A 25,990-nucleotide genomic window follows, 5' to 3' on the forward strand; every position below is an offset into this window, starting at 1 on the left:
CCCTCCCATATGTTGTCTGGTTTAACCAGTTAATTGTTTTCGGTCTATCTCCTTTGGCTTGGCTAAACGTTAACTGAGGTGCTGGCTAGGCAGGAAGGAGATGGGAGGGGTTAGAGGGGGGAGGAGTCAGGTTTTAATAGTTCTGTGCCAAACTCCACAACCACACACCTCTAACCCACAAGTAATGGCGCAGCGTCCCCCAGATGGAATCAGAGAAAGAGATTTTACGGTAAGTAAACAAAAATCCCTATTTACAGCTTAAAGTACAAAACTGATTCTGTCGAACGGTTTGGCAATATGTCATTTAGTCTTTGCTGGTTTATAAACCAGCCAATAGTACGCCAACAGAGTCAGAGTTACTTATTCCCCTCTGTTTGAGCAAAACCAAACAGCTCCGTTGCAGTATCAATCAGCAAGTCATTTACTACAGTTAGAAAATGGATTTTCTGTAGTTAGTATTTGCTTTTTGCAGCCACAAAATTGCATAATTGCATTTGAAATTCACAATGCGTATTTACCCAGTCCGGTTTCTTCATCACAGGTTCTAGCGTTTGCAAATCGCCACAACCATTACCCATTTCATTTCTACCGTTGCTTATCGCTTCCGGTATTTACCAAAGTGATGTTGGGATCATAGCTCATCTCACATAAGAACTATGTATCAACAAAGTTCTTCTAACTTGCGCTACTAAAGTATACTGCGGTAGCAGATCAAGTTCGAAAACAATCGCATCTAAGTCTGTCTAAACGATGTCAATTCCTAGGTAAGATTATAAATATGGTAAGTCAAAGACTTTTACCTACTACACCAGCAAGAACAAAAGTACACGCACTCTAGCGGTACATTGGTGTATTCATCTATTAAGAATAAAGATGTGTTTTCAATTTAGTTCGCCACCATTCACTCGCGTTTTCCACAGAGGGACAAGGGTGCTTATACTCTGGACGACAGTCACAGAGAGTCAGGATTTGTAGTTAAAATCAACTCAAAGGTTCTAAAACACGACAGATTGCGGTCGATAAATGTCCTAGAACTCTGTGCATTTTACAATGCAATAAATGATTCGCTTTCAGTCTGACCAGGCATAGACTCTGGTTTCTCTTCAGAACGAATACATCTTTCGCTTTTTACTAAAGATTTCCGTGGAGAGAAACAACCGTGAGTTTCATGTAATTTTGTTTTTTCATGCCTAGATCACGCTGGCCTTAAGCAGTCAAACAAAGCAACGCCAGTTGTATACACAACAACCAGTGAGAACCAAGAAGCCGCATGGCAATGCAGCAGGTCACTCAAATCTTCAATGGCTCAGAACGCCATTAGGTGAAAATGTCAAGAGATCAATCAGTGAGTGGACATCTGTTAGACAGATGATCTCACCCGTCAGGATTTGGATCTTGAAAACTGGACATTAAATCCAGAGGTGTTTCATATGTGAGTCCACAGAAGGGGGTTGTCCTCAAGTATACATGATGGCATCTCGCCACAATTACAAAAGCTCAGTAGGTGTACAAAACAGTTCACAAGGGCAGTGGCGGTGAAATCTCTCACATTCATGGGGTCATTCAGCATCGTGTATCTGGCTCCACCATTTTCCGCTTCTCTCTCCGTTGCCAAAACGGATCAGAAGACAGTTCGTCACAGTCATACTGGTGGTAGCTCATGGGTTTCGGAGAAGTTTGCTTCTCGAATTTTCAAGGAATACTTGCACACGATCTTAGCCCTCTCATAATACGTCCAACCTGTTACATCAGGGAACGTTCTTTTATCCATAGTTACCTATATACCTATTATCTGTATACCTATTATCTGTGTACCGCAGCTGCGGTTGACGGGGTGAGGGTTCAAACCGCCCTCTTAGAAAATAGAGCATTACAGTATCGGTTATACCAACCATGTAACGAAATAGTAAGCCGCTTAAGGCAGCTCATTATTAAAAAAATTTCGTGTGCTTACATAGGTTGTAAACCTCGGAAGTTTCCAACATCATACTTCAAGTACCCGTATTCGGTTAAACGGGATGGGATGGAAAACTGCGTTCATCTGCACTAACAGTGCAGGTATCTGTGTGGTAAACGTATTTTCAAAGACGTTTGCCTCTATTTGCGTCTGTAAACATCTTTCTACAAGGTGTCACCAAAGTTCAGACTCTATTTATCCCACCTACAGCGCCAGGCGATTTGAGGTTGGGTTCAGATTTATTACAGTTTTCATATTTTGGAACCCTTTCAACAAAGGGGAATTAAGTTTCATATTTTTTGAACCTTTACAACAAATGAGAATTAAGTTTCTTACTTTGGAAAACATTTTTCTTCTAGCCTTGCCTTCGGCAAGGGTGCTTCGGCAAGGGTTTTGTTTTCATATTTGGGTGCCTTGTATTCCAAGCCACCGTATTTAAGTTTTCTCATGACAAAGCAGATCTTCGGACGAAATCCGCTTTCGTATTCTTCACATCAATATACCAATAGTGGTTCCTGTGGGGACAGCACATTCTAGAATTCTGAATGTGGTACACGCATTACGCGTTTATATATGTTCCGAACGTCTACATTACGTGATATAAATACGTTGTTTGTTCTATATAATACTGCAAACTGGGGTTAGCCAGTTTCTCAGCAGACATTATCCAGTTGGATAATAATGACTACAAGTCAGGCTTACTTTAAGGCTAAGTTACAATCGCCTACGTCAGTAATAGTTCATCCCACAGGTTCTGTGGGAATGTCAGACCCAGCGGGTCGTGGAGCGTCTATGACGCGGATACATAGCCTTCAGTGCACCACGTTTGTGCACGTTTACACGTTATGAATGGTGGCGCCATCAGCATTCAGCTTTGGCCTGCCTACTGTTACAAGTATCAAACAGCTCTCCCGCCCACGAGGGAAGCTTTGGTACGTCCCAAGAGTACTCCAGTGACCCCTAGTGGATGATAAAGAAAATAGGATTTTGGTACTTACCAGGTAAATCCTTTTCTTTGAATCCATAGGGGGCACTGGACGCCCACCCAGAGCAGTTTTACCTGGGTTGTTTTAAGCTCAAGGGAGCTTAGTAAACAAATTTTACTTGGGTGGTGTTAAGCTCAAAGGAGCTTATGGTAACACATTTTCACCGATTGGTTCAAATTATAAAGTTCTATCGGTTAAGGTGTCAACTGTTTAGTTGACAATAAGGTTACAGGTCAACTTTGTGGTTGTCTGTTATGTTATAGGAATTCTCCATTGTCAATCCTCTCTATATCCTGTTCGCTCAGTAAAAAACACTGGCACAGTACACTGAGGTACTTGGGGATATGGAGGGGGGGAGAGTCCTAAATTTGAATATTCAGTGCCTTTGTTCGGCTACGCCCGTCCATATCCCAAGAGTACTCCAGTGCCCCCTATGGATTCAAAGAAAAGGATTTACCTGGTAAGGTAAGAAAAAGACGCCCTGCTGGCGTTGAAACGCGTTAGGATACATGTTGTTCTTACAAGGACCCACATTTTCATCAGCTGCTGCACCCACGCAACACTTGTGCAGAGAAGCTCACATTCACAGTGCCATTATCGGGAGCATTTGCATCTGCACCCCTTCTCAAATCCCCGTTGCCACGGCTGACCACGCCATCTGGGGAAGAAGTATTGACGGGTGTTGTTCCCTTGCAGTCCGGCGCAGACCGGTGACCTCCGGAAAACCAGCTTACACAGCCTCCTATCTGCAAGTGCGGAGGTATCGGAGGCAGTACAATCCACCTGCACGGCCATTTCAGGCACACACCACGGTGCAGCATCATCACACCTGCCTAGGCTCTGGTACGCGTCTCTAATAGAACAGCGAGACGACACCAGGGAACAAGGTCAATACAGGCTCCTGCCCAGTGCAGACCGGTGCACTCCGGAAAAACCAGAACCACAGCCTCCTGTCTGCAAGGGCGGAGGTACCGGAGGTTTACAGATCTACCTGCACGGCCTGTCCAGGCACACTCAACGGCGCAGCATCACCTCACACGCTGTGGCACTGGTGTGGGTCTCTGTCAGTATAGCGGGACGACACCAGGGAGCAAGGAAATCACAGGCTCCTGCCCAGCGGAGGAAACATACCTATTCACCTTCATAAGAAATTATCCATTTTTTATGGATCTGTGACGTATTCAGCACCTTATGGCACACCAAGACGTGAGTGACTTATGATATGATACCATATTAATACACATATCATTCACAGATATAAATTCTATACTTTAAATGTGTTTTGTATTACAGTGTATCAAACATAGTGTTAATCCTTCAGGTACAGTTATATATTTTTATAAACACGTGCATTTAAGCTCATAGATCATAAATAGCTCCCTGAGGAATTGAACAAGAAGCTTCTTTACAGTGCACAGTTTTTTACTATTGTGAAGTTTTTATTATTGTGAAATTGTCTTATTATTTTATTTCTCCCGGGAGTGTGTTGTAACTTTAATTATTGTATATAAATAAATGTTTTTTAAATTCATTTGATTGTCAAGCGCCACCTGTTATTCTGTTGGTCAGTGGTTAATGCAAGGGATTGGCAATTCCCTTTATCAGGAGGCTGCTGACAATCTCAGTGCAGTGTTTTTCACCCAAGCGCTTAGGTTTTTTTCTACAGTACACTGAGGTACTTGGGGATATGGAGGGGGGGAGAGTCCTAAATTTGAATATTCAGTGCCTTTGTTCGGCTACGCCCGTCCATATCCCAAGAGTACTCCAGTGCCCCCTATGGATTCAAAGAAAAGGATTTACCTGGTAAGTACCAAAATCCTATTTTTACACAGTACGCTGGCAAGTGTCCCCATTTTACACATTGCGGCAGGCACAGGTCCCCATTTTACACAGTACGCTGGCACAGGTCCCCATTTTACACAGTATGCTGGCACAGGTCCCCATTTTACACAGTACGCTGGCACAGGTCCCCATTTTACACAGTACGCTGGCACAGGTCCCCATTTTACACAGTACGCTGGCACAGGTCCCCATTTTACACAGTACGCTGGCACAGGTCCCCATTTTACACAGTACGCAGGCACAGGTCCCCATTTTACACAGTACGCAGGCACAGGTCCCCATTTTAAACATTACGGCAGGTGGTGGGGAGAGGGAGGGAGGGAGAGAGAGAGAGAGGAAGGGAGAGGGGCTGACTTACATTTGAAGCGGTTCTCGCCGCTCTTCAGCCGCCTCTCCCTCCTCGTTTGCGCGGCTCCGGGCTCCCCCTTCAGTTCTCCCTCCTCCGGCGGGGTTTCGTTGAATGACGCGTTTGCGCCGTGACGTCACGACGCAATCGCGTCATTCCGCGAAACCCCGCCCCCGAGCTGGGCACTCGGGAGAAGGGGGTTTAAAAGTGCCGCGGCGGTGTTTGGGGGTCTCGGCGCCCCCTCCAATCCGGCGCCCAGGTCACCTGCCCCCCTAGCCCCCCCCCTAGTTTCGGCCCTGATCAGAGAGTCAGATCTAGAAATATTAAGGACCCGATTCTTGGTGCGTGCCAACTCTCTAGGACAGTATCCCCTGTTCTTAAACTTATTGAGCATCTCATCCAGAGCCCTTTCAAGCTGTGTCTCATCATTGATAATTCTACGAACTCGGAGCATCTGGGAAAAAGGGAGACCTCTCTTTAGGGGTTCTGGATGATGACTACTGGCTAACAGTATATTATTCCTATCTGTAGGTTTACAAAATAGCTGAGTTTGAATTTTATTATCAATGAGGCTGATATTAACATCTAAAAAATTCACACTAGATGTACTCATGGTATAAGTGAATTTCACTGGCGAATCAGTTTCATTATGTGTTTTAATCAAAGACTCTAGTTGCTCCCCTGGACCCGTCCACAAGAGCAACAAGTCATCAATGTATCTAAGATACAGCAATACATTCGACTTAACCTCATCTTTTGAAAAAAATAATTCTTCCTTTACGCCAAACATAAAACAGTTGGCCAGAGATGGAGACACATTACTCCCCATGGCGCAGCCCTGTCGCTGCACATAATACGCATTGTTGAACATGAAGTAATTGCGTTCTAACGTGAGACGCAATAACCGAATAATCGGTTCAACACAAGGCCCTTTATATAGGGGATGATTGTCAATCACCGTTTGTACAGCAGTCAGGCCAGCACCATGGGGAATACACGTGTAGAGGCTCTTAACATCTATGGTCACTAAAAAAACAACCCAGAGGAACTGTCTGAATCTCTGCCAATCTAGTCAAGAGTGAAGTAGTATCCTTTAAATAGTAATCATGAGTCTGAACACATGGTTGTAGGAAAAAGTCAAGATACATAGAGATTTTTTGAAATAATGATCCCCTCGCAGATATGATGGGACGTGCTGGAGGAGCATATCTATCTTTATGAATCTTGGGAATTGAGTACAATAGTGGTACAATCGGATAAGTAACCATTAGAGCATCACACACATCAACCAAAATATCACCATCAAGAACAGCTTTATGCAGAATAGTATCTAACTCTTTCTTATATGATGACGTGGGATCAGACTTCAAGACAACATAGGTGGAGCGGTCGCTAAGTTGACGATTCAGTTCAGATACATAGTCTGCTGTATTTTGCACGACTATGGCTCCGCCCTTGTCCGCCGGTCTGAACACCACGTCATCATATTTGCTGAGAGACATTAATGCCTGCCATTCCTCCTTGGATAAATTACTAAACTGATCCTTAGGAGAAGTCGACATGCTAGCAATACTCATGTCAATCGTGCGACAGAAGGACTTAATGGCTGCATTCGTTGAACATGGATCAAAAACTGATTTCTTATGCAAGAAGCTGGGTAATGGGTCACTAGTCAGTCACTTTTTCAGGTGAATTGAAATATTCTTTGAGACGCAATTGTCTACTTAATTTATAACGTTCAATCTTCCATTCAAACGGTTCAAACCGCTGTGTAGGGACAAAGTTCAAACCTCTAGACAGTACCTTGTTTTCATTAGGAGTGAGAACTCGATCCGAAATGTTAATGATCAGCTTCTCTTCTGTACTGGAGGACGTCCTCCGCCACGACCTTTGGTTTTGCGCCCCCCCCCCCCCTCCTCGTGTACCTCCGTTTGGGTCGGAAATTTGGGCTCTTGTCCGAACCCCTCTAAAGGGTGACGACCAGAGATATTGCCACGCTCATTTTCACTGGCCGAAGCTGTACCATCTGTAGATGTATCTGTATCAAATTGGCCCCTATTATACCGATTGGACATCCGTTTCCTTGGGGCTCTTGAATAAGGGGTGGTGCCTGATATCCAGGGATATACCTGTTTCTTGGCATAATCTTGATTGACTTTCTCCAATTTCAGGCGTTTGTATTGCACTAGGTCTTTACGATATTTGTCGACCTGTGTCGATAACTGTTCTAGCCAATTGGAGGTAGTATCAGCCAATAACGTTGGTTTATGGGTGGTTTCAAACTCATCTATTTGGGACCTGATAGTCATTAACTCCTTCGTAACCTCCTCTATCACCAACAAGATGAGATCATAGGAACACTTATTTAAAATGGCTATCCATTTCTTACAGAAAGTGGCATTAAGCCTGCCAATAGTTGGAATGTTCCTTATCCTGAAACCACGTGGTATTTTACCCTCCCGGTGGTAATCAGACAATGTCACCCCATGATAATAATAATCTTGTTCACGCTTTTTGAGCTTCAATAGCTCTCTGTATAAATTTATATTCTCAATGTTACCCCCAGTTGCTGATAAATTATCTTTAAAACGAATATTGATAGCATCATTATCCGAATAGCTGAAAGTCTCTCCCGGGGTCAAGTTAAACCTTGCCAATAGTGCATCTGCATCGGTGTCGGCAGCTGTCGACATTCCTGACAGGAGCAAAGCAACCCACAGTACTGGAATATGTGACAGAAGACACACGTGCACACCCAATATGTTATCCCAGTGTGTGAAAATAGATGCTGCAGCAAGCACCCAATACAACCTGATGCAGGTAAAATACCGCGGAGGGTGCCTTCAAAAAACGGTTCATCCAAAGATCAATCGTTAAAATAGTAAAGCAGTCAAGCGGCACTCCTTCCCAAGTGAAATAAACATTAACAGCCGGTGCCTTCCATAAAGAACCTGCACGGTTCCCAACACATGTATAGGAATAGTCTGGCGGCACTCACGGCAATAAAGACAAAAGGCAGCTCCAATCAGCCAACGTTTCAATGTTATTTGTTCAACATTTTCCTCAGGGCATAATACAATAACAGACATCACATACCTTTATACCTCCTCTGATCCGTCCATTCCTCCCGCCGTCCGCGCGCCACGCTCGATAAAATGACGTCATCACGGTGCGCCCGGACACCAAGTGGTACGGAGGGACCAGAGCACCATAATTATACAGAGTGCAAAGTGCTGAATGAAAAAACACAAACAAGACAAACAGTAATATTACACACATTCACCAAGTTACACTGTAGCAGCCTGCCTATGCTATATTATAACACTGACATAATATGTGCATACTATCAAAAGAGCTTTCATACATAATTGCACAATCGAGATTGTGTCATAAAAACGATGTCCAATTGATACAAATAACGCCAAAATACATATCCCTTAGCATCATAGGCATGATCCTAATTTTTTATAGAAAGCATGATAATCCTAACTGATCGTTTAACCCACGGGGGGACAGTGTATCCAGTAGAAAAATCCACTTGGATTCTGCTTGTAATAAACGAAGACCCCGGTCTCACACACACACACACACACACACACACACACACACACACACACCCCCCCCCCGTTTTGGCGGGGGGATGTGATCTATTATACGGTGGCGTAAAGTCGCTAGAGAATGGCGGGCTTCAACAAAGTGTCTGGGGACCGGTAGATCACTTTTCCCTGACAATAATGCGGCCCTTATCGATGAACGGTGGTTCGCCATGCGTTCCTTAAATGTACTCTCAGTTTTGCCCACGTAGTGCAAACCACACGGGCAACTGAGAAGAACCGTGCAGGTTCTTTATGGAAGGCACCGGCTGTTAATGCTTATTTCACTTGGGAAGGAGTGCCGCTTGACTGCTTTTTTATATATATATATATATATATATATATATATATATATATATATATATATATATATATATATATATATATGTCTATCTCTATGTATATATGTATGTATATATATATATATATATATATACATACATATATATATATATATATAATACACATATATATGAGAGAGAGATTGGTGTATCAGCTAACATTAAAAGTCTATTCTTGCAATAAGCTAGCACATGGCTGGACACCACTTTAACATTACTTCCTGGTTCTTCCCAGGAAGTTTCTGCCCTACAACACTCAGCCACTAGAGGAGCCGGGGTGTTAGGAATTTTATTTTATTTGTTTTTGTACAGCACATTTTTCGCTATTGCAGTTAAACGTGTGCACTGTAATGCGGATTTATACACACTTTACTTCTGTGGTGTACTGGCTTGTCTGTGTACATAATCAGTAAGTCTAATGCAAAGTCAAACAAGCAGCTTCGCTGCAGAGTCGGTCAGACAGTATGTTGGACAAATACGACTGCACAGACGGACCCGTGCCGATCCTCTTTGGGGGGAATGCGGGCACATGTACTGCCCAGGGGGGACAAATTGTGTTTATTTGTCTTATAAATTGACTGTTTCAGTTAGATTGTTTGCAGTCGATTCGCCGCCAGCCCTCATAGTAATAGGCCAGTACGTCAGGTTCTTAACGAAGGCTGAACAATTTCTAATGAGAGACAATTGGAATTATTGCTGTTATCCCTTGTCCGTTTCAGCCGACGACGTTTAACTACCGTCGGAGCGTACCCTACAGTATACAGCAGTAGGGGTGTTGCATCCCCCTGCTTTGGTGGGGGTTTTGGGTTAACAAGGCTGTAGTGGCATGGCACTCCAGTTCATGTTTGCCCTACAAGAAGAACACTTTTTACACTTCTCACTGATACAACTTCTATGGACTTCAGCCAGTTTTGTTCTCGCCTTTCAGCTTCGCTAGTTGCGGCACGACGTCCACTTTGGCTACGTTCTTAACAGGCGGAGTCTGATTCCACCTGTCTTGGACACCTGCCTTTCGCAGACCACGAGGGGGAAAATCTGATTTCCTACCATTGTCTACGCGAATTCCTGAAGGGAACTACTCAGGATATTGTCTTTACGCTTCAGTCCATTCGGCGCCATGCTACAGGAGCAGACATACACAGAACATGTGGTAGACTATGGTTCTGGTATTGCCACCTACTTCGAGATATCTATAAGTTTCAGTGGCCTTTACACCTAAGCCCACTGACCAGCCAGTGCCATAATGGGTTTCCAGCATCTCTGCTCATCAGTTGTGGACATCCACAGTTGGGTGGATCCGCAAATTTGGATTCACAGATTATGAAAATACAGTCGATGTTTTCCCATCATTGCTATTTGCAAGACAGGTCTGCCTGGGCCAGAGGACAAGACGGCGGTTCTGCAGACAGTGACACATGAGTCTCAGTAGTTTGATACCGCAGGCAACACCCGAGTCGCGGTTATATTTCGGTTTGGGATAGTTCCAAAACTGGATGACTCTGTCAGTCCGATACTGATCCTGCAGACAGTACGTCGCTTGCTATAGATTCAACATGGAATACTTTGAGTCGGTGACTGCAGGTGGGATCCGCAGTAATACCGGATTACGATGGATCTCGTATTTCGACGAATCGGGCCTACTTATGGTTTGCTATAAAATCCATTCTTACGTTCAAATGCTTCCGTTTGGCTTCTTATCGGCGCTTCGGGTAGTCACAAGTAAAGGCTGTCATGATAGTTCATCTCAGATCCCTGAGAGTGATAACCGTTCCGTACTTTAAAGATCTGCTCATCAACGCTTATTCCTGCAACGTGCCTTACTAACGTACAATGGCATCGTTCAATGCGGTTGGATTGTCAACCTCAAGAAATCAACCCTCATTCCGTCACATAGGAATGATTCCGTGGATAAACGGAGTTCCCTGCCTGAACACAACACAAAGTGTTCGTCATCGCGTACAGTTAGTACGCAATCCACGGACTGTCTCGGTGCTTTTGGGCATTCGACTATTAGGAAGGAGGGTGGCGTCTTTTGACGTACTCCAGGTTGCAGGAGTTCACTCAGGTCATTTTCACCTGAATGTTATTGCGCATTCATCAGGAATTGCGGTTGTCTCCAAGGGCCAGAGTATCACTACCCTGGTGGCTCTTAAGTACACAATCTCACCGCAGGGAGAATGTTCGGCGTCTGGAATTGGATAATTCTTACAACGGACGCGAGTCTCAGAGGTTGGGGAGCTGTGGTCCAAAATTGTCAACTTCAGGGTCTCTGGTCAGATCACGGAAGATTGCTGTCAATTAAATGACCTGGAACTCAGGGCAATTTCCGACGCGCTGCAACAACCAGTGCACATGCTCCGGTCTCAGACTGTCCAGGTGCAGTCAAACAACGCCACGGCGGTCGCATACAGAACAAGGAGGAATTCGAGGTCGCATGGCATGCGGGAAGTTGCTTGAATCCTCAGTTGGGCCGAGCGTCACCAGGTGATATTGTCGGCAGTGTTTGTTCTGGAGTGGACAACTGGGAGGCAGATTATCCCAGCTGTCAGGATTTTCATCCAGGAAACTGGGCATTGCATTCAGAAACGTTCCAGATGTTGGTCCAGAGGTGGGGTTACCCACAGGGGGATCTAGTGGCATCTCACCAAAAATCATCAAACATCCCAGTATGTGTCCAGAGCAAGAGCTCCAAAGGCAGTGGATTCTCTCACGATCGCGTGGCCGTACAGCTTTGAATCTATTTCCGTTGCTCCCTCGGTTGCTAAAGCGGCCTCAGAGAGCATGGTTTTTGGATCCCCGCAATCTACTCGCAGCCGATCCTTGAACGCTTCCGCCAAGTCCGGACCTGTTACAACAGGGTCCGTTCCTTTACCCCGATTTAGCGCAACTGCGTTTGACGGGGTGGCTGTTGAAACTGCCCTCTATAGAAGGGAGGGCGTTCCAGAATCTGTTCTACCAACCATGTTACGTGCTAGGAAGCCAGTTACGGCAGCTCGGTATCACATTATTTATATAGCGTGCCTATATAGGTTGGTGGGAAGCTCGGAAGTTTCCAACATCATCTTTCAAGTTATCCCGTCTTTTAATATTTTTACAGACTGGGTAAGGTGGAGGACTACGTTTCTACACTCGAGGTGCAGGGCTTTGCCTTGTCAATTTATCTTCAAAGGCGTTTGGCTCTTTTGCCGACTGTACACTCCTTCCTGCAAGGGGTCCTCAGAGTACAACCTCCATTTATACCACCTACAGCGCCATGGGACTTGAATCTGGGTTTAGATTTTAATTTTTTATTTCTCTGACGTCCTAGTGGATGCTGGGGACTCCGTCAGGACCATGGGGAATAGCGGCTCCGCAGGAGACAGGGCACAAAAGTAAAAGCTTTAGGATCAGGTGGTGTGCACTGGCTCCTCCCCCTATGACCCTCCTCCAAGCCTCAGATTTTTGTGCCCGGCCGAGAAGGGTGCAATCTAGGTGGCTCTCCTAAAGAGCTGCTTAGAGTAAAAGTTTTGTTAGGTTTTTTATTTTCAGTGAGTCCTGCTGGCAACAGGCTCACTGCATCGAGGGACTTAGGGGAGAGAAGTGAACTCACCTGCGTGCAGGATGGATTGGCTTCTTAGGCTACTGGACACCATTAGCTCCAGAGGGAGTCGGAACACAGGTCTCACCCTGGGGTTCGTCCCGGAGCCGCGCCGCCGACCCCCTTGCAGATGCCGAAAAGTGAAGAGGTCCAGAAACCGGCGGCAGAAGACTTTTCAGTCTTCATAAGGTAGCGCACAGCACTGCAGCTGTGCGCCATTGTTAGCACACTTCATAGCAGCGGTCACTGAGGGTGCAGGGCGCTGGGGGGGGGGCGCCCTGGGCAGCAATGATAGTACCTTATTCTGGCTAAAAATACATCACATATAGCCCCTGGGGGCTATATGGATGTATTTAACCCCTGCCAGGTCTCAGAAAAACGGGAGAAGAAGCCCGCCGAAAAGGGGGCGGGGCCTATTCTCCTCAGCACACAGCGCCATTTTCCCTCACAGAAATGCTGGTGGGAAGGCTCCCAGGCTCTCCCCTGCACTGCACTACAGAAACAGGGTTAAAACAGAGAGGGGGGGCACTTATTTGGCGATATGACTATATATATTAAAATGCTATAAGGGAAAAACACTTATATAAAGGTTGTCCCTGTATAATTATAGCGTTTTTGGTGTGTGCTGGCAAACTCTCCCTCTGTCTCCCCAAAGGGCTAGTGGGGTCCTGTCCTCTATCAGAGCATTCCCTGTGTGTGTGCTGTGTGTCGGTACGTGTGTGTCGACATGTATGAGGACGATGTTGGTGAGGAGGCGGAGCAATTGCCTGTAATGGTGATGTCACTCTCTAGGGAGTCGACACCGGAATGGATGGCTTATTTAAGGAATTACGTGATAATGTCAACACGCTGCAAGGTCGGTTGACGACATGAGACGGCCGGCAAACCAATTAGTACCTGTCCAGGCGTCTCAAACACTGTCAGGGGCATTAAAACGTCCTTTTACCTCAGTCGGTCGACACAGACACGGACACTGACTCCAGTGTCGACGGTGAAGAAACAAACGTATTTTCCTTTAGGGCCACACGTTACTTGTTAAGGGCAATGAAGGAGGTGTTACATATTTCTGATACTACATGTACCACAAAAAAGGGTATTATGTGGAGTGTGAAAAAACTACCTGTAGTTTTTCCTGAATCAGATAAATTAAATGAAGTGTGTGATGATGCGTGGGTTTCCCCCGATAGAAAATTATTGGCGGTATACCCTTTCCCGCCAGAAGTTAGGGCGCGTTGGGAAACACCCCTTAGGGTGGATAAGGCGCTCACACGCTTATCAAAACAAGTGGCGGTACCGTCTCCAGATAGGGCCGCACTCAAGGAGCCAGCTGATAGGAGGCTGGAAAATATCCTAAAAAGTATATACACACATACTGGTGTTATACTGCGACCAGCGATCGCCTCAGCCTGGATGTGCAGCGCTGGGGTGGCTTGGTCGGATTCCCTGACTGAAAATATTGATACCCTTGACAGGGACAGTATTTTATTGACTATAGAGCATTTAAAGGATGCATTTCTATATATGCGAGATGCACAGAGGGATATTTGCACTCTGGCATCAAGAGTAAGTGCGATGTCCATATCTGCCAGAAGTTGTTTATGGACACGACAGTGGTCAGGTGATGCAGATTCCAAACGGCACATGGAAGTATTGCCGTATAAAGGAGAAAAAGACAACGTCTTTTCAGCCTCAGTCCTTTCGTCCCCATAAGGGCAAGCGGGCAAAAGGCCAGTCATATCTGCCATGGGATAGAGGAAAGGGAAGAAGACTGCTGCAGGCAGCCCATTCCCAGAAACAGAAGCCCTCCACCGCTTCTGCCAAGTCCTCAGCATGACGCTGGGGCCGTACAAGCGGACTCGGGTGCGGTGGGGGGGGTCGTCTCAAGAGTTTCAGCACGCAGTGGGCTCACTCGCAAGTGGACCCCTGGATCCTACAAGTAGTATCCCAGGGGGTACAGATTGGAAATTCGAGACGTCTCCCCCTCGCAGGTTCCTGAAGTCTGCTTTACCAACGTCTCCCTCCGACAGGGAGGCAGTAGTGGAAACAATTCACAAGCTGTATTCCCAGCAGGTGATAATCAAAGTACCCCTCCTACAACAAGGAAAGGGGTATTATTCCACACTATATTGTGGTACTGAAGCCAGACGGCTCGGTGAGACCTATTCTAAATCTGAAATAGTTGAACACTTACATACAAAGGTTCAAATCAAGATGGAGTCACTCAGAGCAGTGATAGCGAACCGGGAAGAAGGGGACTATATGGTGTCCCGGGACATCAGGGATGCTTACCTCCATGTCCCAATTTGCCCTTCTCACCAAGGGTACCTCAGGTTCGTGGTACAGAACTGTCACTATCAGTTTCAGACGCTGCCGGTTGGATTGTCCACGGCACCCCGGGTCCTTACCAAGGTAATGGCCGAAATGATGATTCTTCTTCAAAGAAAATGGACGATCTCCTGATAGGGGCAAGGTCCAGAGAACAGTTGGAGGTCGGAGTAGCACTATCTCAAGTAGTTCTACGACAGCACGGGTGGATTCTAAATATTCCAAAACCGCAGCTGTTTCCGACGACACGTCTGCTGTTCCTAGGGATGATTCTGGACACAGTCCAGAAAAAGGTGTTTCTCCCGGAGAAGAAAGCCAGGGAGTTATCCGAGCTAGTCAGGAACCTCCTAAAACCAGGAAAAGTGTCAGTGCATCATTGCACAAGGGTCCTGGGAAAAATGGTGGCTTCTTACGAAGCGATTCCATTCGGTAGATTTCACGCAAGAACTTTTCAGTGGGATCTGCTGGAAAAATGGTCCGGATCGCATCTTCAGATGCATCAGCGGATAACCCTGTCTCCAAGGACAAGGGTGTTTCTTCTGCGGTGGCTGCAGAGAGCTCATCTACTAAAGGGCCGCAGACTCGGCATTCAGGACTGGGTCCTGGTGACCACGGATGCCAGCCTGAGAGGCTGGGGAGCAGTCACACAGGGAAAAAATTTCCAGGGAGTGTGATCAAGTCTGGAGACTTCTCTCCACATAAATATACTGGAGCTAAGGGCAATTTACAATGTTCTAAGCTTAGCAAGACCTCTGCTTCAAGGTCAGCCGGTATTGATCCAGTGGGACAACATCACGGCAGTCGCCCACGTAAACAGACAGGGCGGCACAAGAAGCAGGAGGGCAATGGCAGAAACTGCAAGGATTCTTCGCTGGGCGAAAAATCATGTGATAGCACTGTCAGCAGTGTTCATTCCGGGAGTGGACAACTGGGAAGCAGACTTCCTCAGCAGGCACGACCTCCACCCGGGAGAGTGGGGACTTCATCGGGAAGTATTCCACATGATTGTGAACCGTTGGGAAAGACCAAAGGTGGACATGATGGCGTCCCGCCTGAACAAAAAACTGGACAGGTATTGCGCCAGGTCAAGAGACCCTCAAGCAATATCTGTGGACGTTCTGGTAACACCGTGGGTGTACCAGTCGGTGTATGTGTTCCCTCCTCTGCTTCTCATAACCAAGGTACTGAGAATTATAAGACGTAGAGGAGTAAGAACTATACTCGTGGCTCCGGATTGGCCAAGAAGGACGTGGCACCCGGAACTTCAAGAAATGCTCACAGAGGACTCATGGCCTCTGCCGCTAAGAAGGGACTTGCTTCAGCAAGTACCAGGTCTGTTCCAAGACTTACCGCGGCTGCGTTTGACGGCATGGCGGTGGAACGCCAGATCCTAAGGGAAAAAGGCATTCCGGAAGAGGTCATTCCTACCCTGGTCAAAGCCAGGAAGGAGGTGACCGCAAAACATTATCACCACATGTGGCGAATATATGTTGCGTGGTGTGAGGCCAGGAAGGCCCCACGAAGAAATTTCAACTCGGACGAATCCTGCATTTCCTGCAAACAGGAGTGTCTATGGGCCTCAAATTGGGGTCCATTAAGGTTCAAATTTCGGCCCTGTAAATTTTCTTCCAGAAAGAATTGGCTTCAGTTCCTGAAGTCCAGAAGTTTGTCAAGGGAGTATTGCATATACAACCCCCTTTTTGTGCCTCCAGTGGCACTGTGGGATCTCAACGTAGTTCTGGGATTCCTCAAATCACATTTTAAACCGCTCAAATCTGTGGATTTGAAATATCTCACATGGAAAGTGACCATGCTGTTGGCCCTGGCCTCGGCCAGGCGAGTGTCAGAATTGGCGGCTTTGTCTCACAAAAGCCATATCTGATTGTCCATTCGGACAGGGCAGAACTGCGGACTCGTCCCCAGTTTCTTCCTAAGGTGGTGTCAGCGTTTCACCTGAACCAGCTTATTGTGGTACCTGCGGCTACTAGGGACTTGGAGGACTCCAAGTTGCTAGATGTTGTCAGGGCCCTGAAAATATAGGTTTCCAGGACGGCTGGAGTCAGGAAAACTGACTCGCTGTTATCCTGTATGCACCCAACAAACTGGGTGCTCTTGCTTCTAAGCAGACGATTGCTCGTTGGATTTGTAGCACATTTCAACTTGCACATTCTGTGGCAGGCCTGCCACAGCCTAAATCTGTCAAGGCCCATTCCACCACAAGGAAGGTGGGCTCATCCTGGGCGGCTGCCCGAGGGGTCTCGGCATTACAACTCTGCCGAGCAGCTACGTGGTCGGGGGAGAACACGTTTGTAAAATTCTACAAATTTGATACCCTGGCTAAAGAGGACCTGGAGTTCTCTCATTCGGTGCTGCAGAGTCATCCGCACTCTCCCGCCCGTTTGGGAGCTTTGGTATAATCCCCATGGTCCTGACGGAGTCCCCAGCATCCACTAGGACGTCAGAGAAAATAAGATTTTACTTACCGATAAATCTATTTCTCGTAGTCCGTAGTGGATGCTGGGCGCCCATCCCAAGTGCGGATTGTCTGCAATACTTGTACATAGTTATTGTTACAAAAATCGGGTTATTATTGTTGTGAGCCATCTTTTCAGAGGCTCCGCTGTTATCATGCTGTTAACTGGGTTCAGATCACAGGTTTACAGTGTGATTGGTGTGGCTGGTAGGAGTCTTACCCGGGATTCAAAATCCTTCCTTATTGTGTACGCTCGTCCGGGCACTGTATCCTAACTGAGGCTTGGAGGAGGGTCATAGGGGGAGGAGCCAGTGCACACCACCTGTTCCTAAAGCTTTTACTTTTGTGCCCTGTCTCCTGCGGAGCCGCTATTCCCCATGGTCCTGACGGAGTCCCCAGCATCCACTACGGACTACGAGAAATAGATTTATCGGTAAGTAAAATCTTATTTTTTTTATTTTTTTTTTAGTCTTCATATTTTGAACCCTTACAACAAGTGGATGTTAAGTTTCTCACTTGAAAAACAGTTTCTCTTAGCCTCAGCAAGGCGTGTTTTAACATTTGGTGCCTTGTCATGCAAGCCACCGTATCTGGTGTTTTATGCTCATAGAGCGGAACTTCGCACGAATTCCTTTTTCTTACCAAAGATGTTACGCATCACTTAATCGTAGTTCCTGTGTTATCAGTAGGTTCAGGAACTTCTGTTACTTTAGATATGGTACGCGCACTACGCGTTTATGTAGCCCAAACATCAATTAAGTAAAACAGACACATTGTTTGTTCTCTATAATGTAGTTAAGATGGCTTGGCCAGCTTCCAACCAGATCTTATACCATACTTCAGGCTTAGCTTCATCATAGGCTACAACCGCCTACATCAGTGTCAGACCATTCTACACGTTCTTTGGGAACGTCATGGACAGCAGGTCATGGACCTTCTAAGAAACAACTTAGACGAGCTGCTACATGGTCATCATTGCATGACCATCAGTGCACATGTTGGTGCGCTTTTACAAGTTTGCTACGTTTACGGCATCAGCATTTAGCTTTGGCCGTCTAGTGTTACAGGTGCCAAACAGCTCTCCCGCCCAAGGGGGAAACTTTGGTACGTCCCAAGAGTACTCCAGTGACCCCTAGTGGATGAAAAAGAAAATAGGATTTTGGTACTTACCAGATGAATCCTTTTCTTTGAATCCGTAGGGGGCACTGGACGCCCACTCAGAGTAGTTTACCTGGCTTGTGGTAAGTTCAGTGGATTTTACGGTAACACATTATCACCGATGTATATATGGTGTTACGGTGATATCTATTACGGTGTCAACTGCTTAGTTGTTACGTTATGTGTCAACTTTACTGTTGACCGTTATTATGTTATATGTAATTCTCTATGGTTCCTCCTCTCTATCGCTCCTGTTCGGCTCCGTAAAAATACTGAAGGCTCTATGGGAGTATGGAGGGGTGACAAGTTACTAATTTAAATATTTAAATGTGCCATTCCCGGCTACGCCCGGTCCATATCCCAAGAGTACTCCAGTGCCCCCTATGGATTCAAAGAAAAATAAGATTTTAAACCTACCGATAAATCTTTTTCTCGTAGTCCGTAGAGGATGCTGGGGACTCCGTAAGGACCATGGGGATAGACGGGCTCCGCAGGAGACTTGGGCACTTTAAGAAAGACTTTAGGTCTGGGTGTGCACTGGCTCCTCCCTCTATGCCCCTCCTCTAGACCTCAGTTAGAGAAACTGTGCCCAGAGGAGATGGACAGTACGAGGAAAGGATTTTTGTTAATCCAAGGGCAAGATTCATACCAGCCACACCAATCACACCGTATAACTTGTGTATCAATTAAACAGTTAACAGTATGAAAAAATAACGTAGCATCAGTCCAACCTGATGGAAATATAACATAACCCTTGTGTAAGCAAAACTATATACAAGTCTCGCAGAAGTTGTCCGCACTTGGGACGGGCGCCCAGCATCCTCTACGGACTACGAGAAAAAGATTTACCGGTAGGTTTAAAATCTTATTTTCTCTAACGTCCTAGAGGATGCTGGGAAAAAGTAACCCAGGTGAGCAGCCCCTCTCAAGTGGTGCCCGCTTCTGCCGGCACCAAAGACAGACGGGCCCAGGCCGGGGTGGGTGGGGTATGTAAGGTCGACAATGTTTAGGTCGACCACTATTGGTCGACAGTAAGTAGGTCAACAGGGATGCTAGGTCGACATGAGTTTGTTTTGTGTGTGTCGTTTTCTCCATACAGTGACTAGGAACCCCAATTAGTGCACCATGTCCCCTTGCATTGGGCAGGTTATTATTCCCAATCGTAGTCCGCGTGCATCATTAAGAAAAAAAGAAAACAAATGTGAAAAACTCATGTCGACCTAAAGACCCTGTCGACCAATAGTGGTCGACCTACTTACTGTCGTCCTAGAGACAGGATCCAGCCTAGGTATAGGGGGGCCGAGCAAGCTGGGAACAAAAATAGGAGTTTGGTACTTACCAGATAAATCCTCTCTAACGTCCTAGAGGATGCTGGGGACTCCGTAAGGACCATGGGGATTATACCAAAGCTCCCAAACGGGCGGGAGAGTGCGGATGACTCTGCAGCACCGAATGAGCAAACATTAGGTCCTCCTCAGCCAGGGTATCAAACTTATGGAACTTTGCAAAGGTGTTTGAACCCGACCAAGTAGCAGCTCGGCACAGTTGTAGTGCCGAGACCCCTCGGGCAGCTGCCCAAGACGAGCCCACCTTCCTAGTGGAATGGGCCTTGACCGATTTTGGTAACGGCAATCCAGCCGTAGAATGCGCCTGCTGAATCCTATTACAGATCCAGCGAGCAATAGTCTGCTTCGAAGCAGGGGCGCCAACCTTGTTGGCTGCATATAGGACAAACAGTGCTTCCGTTTTCCTGACTCGAGCCGTTCTGGCCACATAAATTTTTAAAGCCCTGACTACATCAAGGGACTCAGAATCCTCCAAATCTCGTGTAGCCACAGGCACCACAATAGGATGGTTCATATGAAAAGATGACACCACCTTATGCAAGAATTGAGGGCGAGTCCGCAATTCCGCCCTATCCATATGGAAAACCAGATAAAGGCTTTTGAGACAACGCCACCAATTCCGACACTCGCCTAGCCGAAGCCCAGGCTAATAACATGACCACCTTCCAAGTGAGATATTTTAACTCCACCGTTTGAAGTGGTTCAAACCAGTGCGACTTAAGGAAACTTAACACCACGTTATGGTCCCAAGGCGCCACCGGAGGTATAAAAGGAGGCTGAATATGCAGAGAGAAGCCAATTCTTTTTGACAGAAAATGGATAAGGCCAAAATCTGAACCTTAATGGATCCTAACTTTAGGCCCAAATTCACTCCAGTCTGTAGGAAGTGAAGGAAACTGCCCAGATGGAATTCTTCCGTAGGAGCATTCCTGACCTCACACCAAGAAACAAACATATTTTCGCCATATACGGTGGTAATGTTTAGCCGTCACGTCCTTCCTAGCCTTTATCAGAGTAGGAATGACCTCATCCGGAATTCCCTTTTCCACTAGGATCCGGCGTTCAACCGCCATGCCGTCAAACGCAGCCGCGGTAAGTCTTGGAACAGACATGGCCCCTGTTGTAACAGGTCCTGTCGTAGAGGAAGTGGCCACGGATCTTCTGTGAGCATTTCCAGCAGATCCGGATACCAGGTCCTTCGTGGCCAATCTGGAACAATGAGAATTGTTCTCACTCCTCTTTTTCTTATTATTCTCAACACCTTGGATATGAGAGGAAGAGGAGGAAACACATAGACCGACTGGAACACCCACGGTGTCACTAGGGCGTCTACTGCTACCGCCTGAGGATCTTTTGATCTGGCGCAATACCTCTGTAGCTTTTTGTTGAGGCGGGATACCATCATGTCTGTCTGGGGCAGTCCCCACTGACTTGCAATCTGTGCGAAGACTTCCCGATGAAGTCCCCACTCTCCTGGATGCAGGTCGTGCCTGCTGAGGAAGTCTGCTTCCCAGTTGTCCACTCCCGGAATGAACACTGCTGATAGTGCGCTTACATGATTTTCCGCCCAGCGAAGAATCTTGGTGGCTTCCGCCATTGCCACCCTGCTCCTTGTGCCGCCTTGGCGGTTTACATGAGCCACTGGGGTGATGTTGTCTGACTGGATCCGAACTGGTTGGTTGCGAAGCAAGTTCTCCGCTTGACGTAGGGCGTTGTATATAGCCCTTAGTTCCAGGATGTTGATGTAAAGACAAGTCTCTTGACTTGTCCAAAGCCCTTGGAAGTTTCTTCCCAGTGTGACTGCTCCCCACCCTCTGAGGCTCGCGTCCGTTGTCACCAGGATCCAATCCTGAATGCCGAACCTGCGTCCTTCCAAAAGGTGAGCACTCTGCAGCCACCACAGGAGAGATACCCTGGCCCTGGGGGACAGGGTGATCCGCTGATGAATTTGTAGATGTGACCTGGATCACTTGTCCAATAGGTCCCATTGGAAAGTCCTTGCATGGAACCTGCCGAAGGGAATGGCCTCGTATGTTGCCACCATTTTTCCCAGGACTTGAGTGCAATGATGCACAGACACTTGTTTTGGCTTCAATAGGTTCTTGACTAGAGTCATGAGTTCCTGAGCTTTTTCTATCGGGAGAAAAACCTTTTTCTGGTCTGTGTCCAGAATCATGCCCAAGAAGGTCAGACGAGTCGTAGGAACCAGCTGTGACTTCGGGATATTGAGAATCCAGCCGTGTTGCTGTAACACCTTCAATGAAAGTGACACGCTGCCCAGTAACTTCTCTCGTGATCTCGCTTTTATGAGGAGATCGTCCAAGTACGGGATAATTGTGACACCCTGCTTGCGCAGGAGCACCATCATTTCCGCCATTACCTTGGTGAAAATCCTCGGGGCCGTGGAAAGCCCAAACGGCAACGTCTGAAATTGGTAATGACAATCCTGTACCGCAAATCTCAGGTACGCCTGATGAGGTGTATATATGGGAACATAAAGGTATGCATCCTTTATGTCTAGGGATACCGTAAAATCCCCCCCTTCCAGGCTGGCGATGACCGCTCTGAGCGATTCCATCTTGAACTTGAACCGTTTTAAGTATAGGTTCAGGGATTTTAAATTCAATATGGGTCTGACCGAACCACCCGGTTTCGGAACTACAGACAGAGTGGAGTAGTATCCCTTCCCTCTCTGAAACAGGGGAACTTCGACCACCACTTGTTGAAGACACAATTTGTGAATAGCATTTAACACAATCTCCCTTTTTAGGGGAGAAGTCGGTAGAGCCGATTTGAAAAACCGTCGAGGAGGCACCTCTTCGAATTCCAGCTTGTATCCCTGAGAAACAATTTCTATTGCCCAGGGATCCACCTGTGAGTGAACCCAGATGTGGCTGAAAAGTCGAAGACGTGCCGCCACTGGGGCGGACTCCCTCAGCGGAGCCCCAGCATCATGCGGTGGATTTTGCAGAGGCCGGGGAGGATTTCTGTTCCTGGGAACTAGCTGAGCTGTGCAGCTTTTTACCTCTGCCCTTACCTCTGGCAAGAAAGGACGATCCACGCACTCTTTTGCTTTTATTTGAACGAAAGGACTGCATTTGATAATGTGGCGCTTTCTTAGGTTGTGAGGGAACCTAAGGCAAAAAATTCGATTTACCTGCCGTAGCTGTGGAGACCAGGTCCGAGAGACCTTCCCCAAACAATTCCTCACCCTTGTAAGGTAAAACCTCGATATGTCTTTTTGAGTCGGCATCACCTGCCCGCTGCCGGGTCCAGAGGACTCGTCTAGCAGAGATTGACATAGCGTTTATTCTGGAACCCAGTAAACTAATGTCTCTTTGACCATTTCTCATATATAAGACAGCATCCTTTATATGGCCTAGGGTCAATAAAATGGTATCCTTATCTAGGGTCTCAATCCCCGCCGATAAGGAATCTGTCCATGCTGCTACCGCGCTACAAACCCAGGCCGACGCAATTGCCGGTCTGAGTAATGTACCAGAATGTGTGTAAATGGATTTCAAGGTCATCTCCTGCTTACGGTCAGCAGGATCCTTGAGGGTAGCCGTATCTTGTGATGGCAGCACTATCTTTTTTGACAAGCGTGTCAACGCTTTGTCCACCTTAGGGGAGGGTTCCCACCGTATCCTGTCCGTTGGCGGGAAAGGATACGCCATAAGAATTCTTTTGGGAATCTGCAGTTTTTTGTCTGGAGATTCCCACGCTTTTTCACATAATTCGTTCAACTCGTGAGGAGGGAAAAGTTACCTCAGGCTTCTTTCCCTTATACATGTGTACCCTCGTGTCAGGGACAGGGGGTTCCTCTGTGATATGCAACACTTTTAATGCAATAATCATATATCGAATACATTTAACCACTTTTGGCTGTAACTTTGCATCATCGTAGTCGACACTGGAGTCCGAATCCGTGTCGGTATCAGTGTCTGCTATTTGGGATAGTGGGCGCTTCTGAGACCCTGAAGGTCCCGGCGACATAGGGACAGACGTGGGTTCACTCCCTGACTGTTCCTTAGCTTCAGCTTTGTCTAATCTCTTGTGCAATAAGTTCACACTAGCACTTAAAACATTCCACATATCCATCCAGTCAGGTGTCGGCACCGCCGACGAAGACCTCACATTCATACGCTCCCCCTCCTCCCTAGTTGAGCCTTCTACCTCAGACATGTTGACACACGCGTACCGACACACCACACACACAGGGAACCTCTTATCTGAATACAGTTTCCCCACCAGGCCCTTTGGAGAGACAGAGAGAGAGTATGCCAGCACACACCCCAGCGCTATATGACCCAGGAAAAAAAACACAATAATTTTATGTTTACCCAGATAGCGCTGTTTACATATACAATGTGGGCTTAATTTTGTGCCCCCCCTCTTCTTTAAAACCCTCTGTCTACCGTGGTATAAGCAGGGGAGAGTCTGGGGAGCTTCCTCTCAGCGGTGCTGTGGAGAAAAATGGCGCTGGTGAGTGCTGAGGGAGAAGCCCCGCCCCCTCGGCGGCAGGCTTCTGTCCCGCTTAAAACATCAAAATTTGGCGGGGGCTCTTACAGCCCCTTACAGTGACTGCCGTGTGTGAGGTGTATGGGAGCAATGGCACACAGCTTTACTGCTGTGCGTTACCTCAGTGAAGATCATGAAGTCTTCTGCCGCCTCTGAAGTCTTCTTTACTTCTCATACTCACCCGGCTTCTATCTTCCGGCTCTGCGAGGGGGACGGCTGCGCGGCTCTGGGACGGACGGCGAGGGTGAGACCTGCGTACCGATCCCTCTGGAGCGAATGGTGTCCAGTTGCCTTAGAAGCAGAGCCTTGAAACTCACAGAAGTAGGTCTGCTTCTCTTCCCTCAGTCCCTCGATGCAGGGAGTCTGTTGCCAGCAGGCTCCCTGAAAATAAAAAACCTAACAAATATACTTTCTGTCAGGAAGCTCAGGAGAGCTCCCTGGAATGCACCCATCTCCTCTGGGCACAGTATCAAACTGAGGTCTAGAGGAGGGGCGTAGAGGGAGGAGCCAGTGCACACCAGATCTAAAGTCTTTCTTAAAGTGCCCATGTCTCCTGCGGAGCCTGTCTATCCCTATGGTCCTTACGGAGTCCCCAGCATCCTCTAGGACGTTAGAGAGAGGATTTATCTGGTAAGTACCAAAATCCTATTTCTCTGACGTCCTAGTGGATGCTGGGAACTCTGTAAGGACCATGGGGAATAGACGGGCTCCGCAGGAGACTGGGCACTCTAAAAGAAAGATTAGGTACTATCTGGTGTGCACTGGCTCCTCCCTCTATGCCCCTCCTCCAGACCTCAGTTAGAATCTGTGCCCGGCCGAGCTGGATGCACACTAGGGGCTCTCCTGAGCTCCTAGAAAAAGTATATTTTAGATTTTTTATTTTACAGTGAGACCCGAGGGACTAAGGGGAGAAGAAGCGAACCTACCTGCTTGCAGCTAGCTTGGGCTTCTTAGGCTACTGGACACCATTAGCTCCAGAGGGATCGACCGCAGGACCCGTCCTTGGTGTTCGTTCCCGGAGCCGCGCTGCCGTCCCCCTTACAGAGCCAGAAGCTAGAAGAGGTCCGGAAAAATCGGCGGCAGAAGACTTCAGTCTTCACCACGGTAGCGCACAGCACTGCAGCTGTTCGCCATTGCTCCTCATGTACACCTCACACTCCGGTCACTGATGGGTGCAGGGCGCTGGGGGGGGGCGCCCTGAGCAGCAATATTAAGACCTTGGCTGGCAAAATAATCACAATATATAGCCCCAGAGGCTATATATATGTGATAAATACCCCTGCCAGAATCCATAAAAAAGCTGGAGAAAAGTCTGCGAAAAAGGGGCGGAGCTATCTCCCTCGGCACACTGGCGCCATTTTCTCTTCACAGTGCAGCTGGAAGACAGCTCCCCAGGCTCTCCCCTGTAGTTTTCAGGCTCAAATGGTTAAAAAGAGAGGGGGGGGCACTAAATTTAGGCGCAATATTGTTTATACAAGCAGCTATTGGGGAAAATTCACTCAGTGATAGTGTTAATCCCTACATT

General features: G+C 47.2%; 1 protein-coding gene and 1 non-coding gene across 4 annotated transcripts in view; both read left to right on the plus strand.

The window, feature by feature from the left end:
• RSRC2 (arginine and serine rich coiled-coil 2) overlaps positions 1-25,990 on the plus strand; it is a 107,964-nt gene that overhangs the window by 73,871 nt on the left and 8,103 nt on the right. The gene's annotated exons all lie outside the window — the stretch shown is intronic.
• On the plus strand, positions 1,088-1,207 carry LOC134961576 (U5 spliceosomal RNA). Its single transcript, XR_010187931.1, has one exon. It is a non-coding gene; the product is annotated as a U5 spliceosomal RNA (small nuclear RNA).

Source organism: Pseudophryne corroboree, chromosome 1 (assembly GCF_028390025.1).
Source record: "Pseudophryne corroboree isolate aPseCor3 chromosome 1, aPseCor3.hap2, whole genome shotgun sequence".
NCBI classification, from domain to species: Eukaryota; Metazoa; Chordata; class Amphibia; order Anura; family Myobatrachidae; genus Pseudophryne; species Pseudophryne corroboree.